Source organism: Notamacropus eugenii, chromosome Y, assembly GCF_028372415.1.
Source record: "Notamacropus eugenii isolate mMacEug1 chromosome Y, mMacEug1.pri_v2, whole genome shotgun sequence".
NCBI classification, from domain to species: domain Eukaryota; kingdom Metazoa; phylum Chordata; class Mammalia; order Diprotodontia; family Macropodidae; genus Notamacropus; species Notamacropus eugenii.
In genome coordinates, this window is record NC_092880.1 from 10,121,253 (window position 1) to 10,123,849 (window position 2,597).

Here is a 2,597-nt window from a genome sequence, read left to right on the forward strand (position 1 = left end):
CTTGCTGTTGGACTTTGTTGCTAATATATAGGAATGCAGAAGATTTCTGTGGGTTTATTTTGTAACCTGCAAGTTTGCCAAAGCTGTTTATTATTTCAAGTAACTTTTTACTTGAATCTCTGGGATTCTCTAAGTAAATCATCATATCATCTGCAAAGAGTGATAACTTAGTTTCTTCTTTGGCTATTCTTATTCCTTCAATATCTTTATCTTGTCTAATTGCTACAGCTAACATTTCTAGTACCATATTGAATAATAGTGGTGACAATGGACATCCTTGTTTCACCCCTGATCTTATTGGGAATGCATCTAGCTTATCCCCATTGCATATAATGCTTGCTGAAGGTTTTAGATAGATACTGCTTATTATTTTATGGAAAGTTCCCTTTATTCCTACGTTCTCCAGTGTTTTTAGTACGAATGGATGTTGTATTTTGTCAAAAGCTTTTTTTGCATCTATTGAGATAATCATGTGGTTTTTGTTAGCTTTGTTGTTGATGTGATCAATAATGCTAATAGTTTTCCTAATATTGAACCAGCCCTGTAATCCTGGTATGAATTCTACCTGATCATAATGTATTAATCTCGTGATAAGATGCTGTATTCGTTTTGCTAAAATCTTATTTAAAATTTTTGCATCTATATTCATTAGGGAAATTGGTCTATAATTTTCTTTCTCTAGACCATGTTTTCAAAGAAATGAATCCAAGATGAAAGTTGTAGTGTGAAAACAAGAGGAAACGCCTTTATTCTACAAATCTTATACAAACTGGCAAAAACTCTGTACTTTTTACATGGAGAAAAATAATGAAAAAAACCCACCACCGTCTTTAACCATTCAGTTCTGTGTGTGTGTGTGTGTGTGTGTGTGTGTGTGTGTCCCAGACTCTTGTGAATTTTATTCCTGTCATTTTGGCTTTATATTGCCTAGCATATTGAGTAGCTATTATGCATTATTAAAATTAAGTTTCTTTCCCTAGCTGTCTTCTTTTTATGTATTCTCTAACTGTCTGGAACAAAAATATGATCAGAATGATTGAGTATATATTGTTTTACATCACTGATATTCCGTTATTTTTTCTTTTATTTCTCATTCTTTATCTGGGCAGCTAGGTGGTGCAGTGGATAGAGCTGGGGTCCAGACTCAAGAGGGCTTGAGTTCAAATGTCACCATAAATAATCCCTAGCTGTGTGACCCTAGGCAGGTCACTTAATCCTATTTGTCTCAATTTCCTTATCTATGAAATTCGTGTCAATCCATCTGACCCTGGAGATATTTTTCCTAGGGATTTACAATTTCTTTTTCTGAGATAGGGTTATTTAAGTTAATCTGGGCAATTTATATTTTTAAATACTCATCTACTTCACCAAGATTGCCAAATTTGTGGACACACCGTTGGGCAAAGTAATTTCTAATTATTGTTTTAATTTTCTCCTTGTTGGAGATGAATTCACCATTTCCATTTTTGATATTGGTAATGTGGTTTTCTTCTTTCCTTTTTAAAATCAAATTGGTGAATTTTTATGAATTTTATTGCTTTTTCCCATAAAACCAATTCTTCATTTTATTTATTATTTCAATAGTTTTCTTAATTTCAATTTTTTTTATTCTGTTCTTTGCTTTTCAGTATTTCTAATTTGGTATTTTCGTGGGAATATTCAATTTGTTCTTTTCCTAGCTTTTTCTGCTCAATATCCAATTCACTGATCTTCTCTTTCTCTATTTTACTCATGCAAGCTTTCAATGATCTAAAAATTCCCCTAAGAACTATTTATTTCAACATCCCTAAGTTTTGGTAGTTTGTCTCATTACTGTCATTCCCTTGAATGAAGTTTTTGATTGCTTCTATGATTTTCTGTTTAATCCACTCTTTCCTTATGATTAAAATATTTAGTTTCTAGTTAATTTTGGGTCTATCATTCCATGGCCCTTTATTGCATATAATTTTTGCATCTAAATACCGTGCTGTTAGATAACAATAGTGTGCCCAGATCCGGGACGACCTCGAGGGCAGGGAGACTCCACCCATCACGTATGTCCCGGGGAGAGGCGGAAATACCCGAGCTAGCCGAGCTAGCTCAGTCTGACCTTCTCGAATCCCCGCTGTTCATGGAGGGCCTCGTAAGACTCTAAGATTTAGAAGTCCCACTTTTACCCACCCGAGACCGTCCACACGGAATTGAGCTTCCAATCCCAACAAATTTTTATTGCATCATGATCTGAAAAGGATGCATGAACTGAATTGTGAGATTTTTGTGCCCTGATACATGGTCAGTTTTTGTGTATGACTCATGTACCACCAAGAAAAAGTATATTCCTTTCCATCCCCATTCAATTATCTCCAGACGTCTTTCATATCTAGCTTATGTGGAATTCTATTCACGTCAAACATATCAGCCCATGACTGGAGTCAAGCAGACCTAAGTGAGAAAAAAGTGCAGGGTTCTGATAAGAGTAGCACCCCCTCCTGAGATTATCAGCCCACAGACTAAATGTTTGAAACTTACCTACTTGAACTTCCAAGAGCCAAAGTAGTGGATAAAAGTGTAAGTGCTCTCACCTTCCACTTCTTGACCTCAAAAAACACAGAGAATAT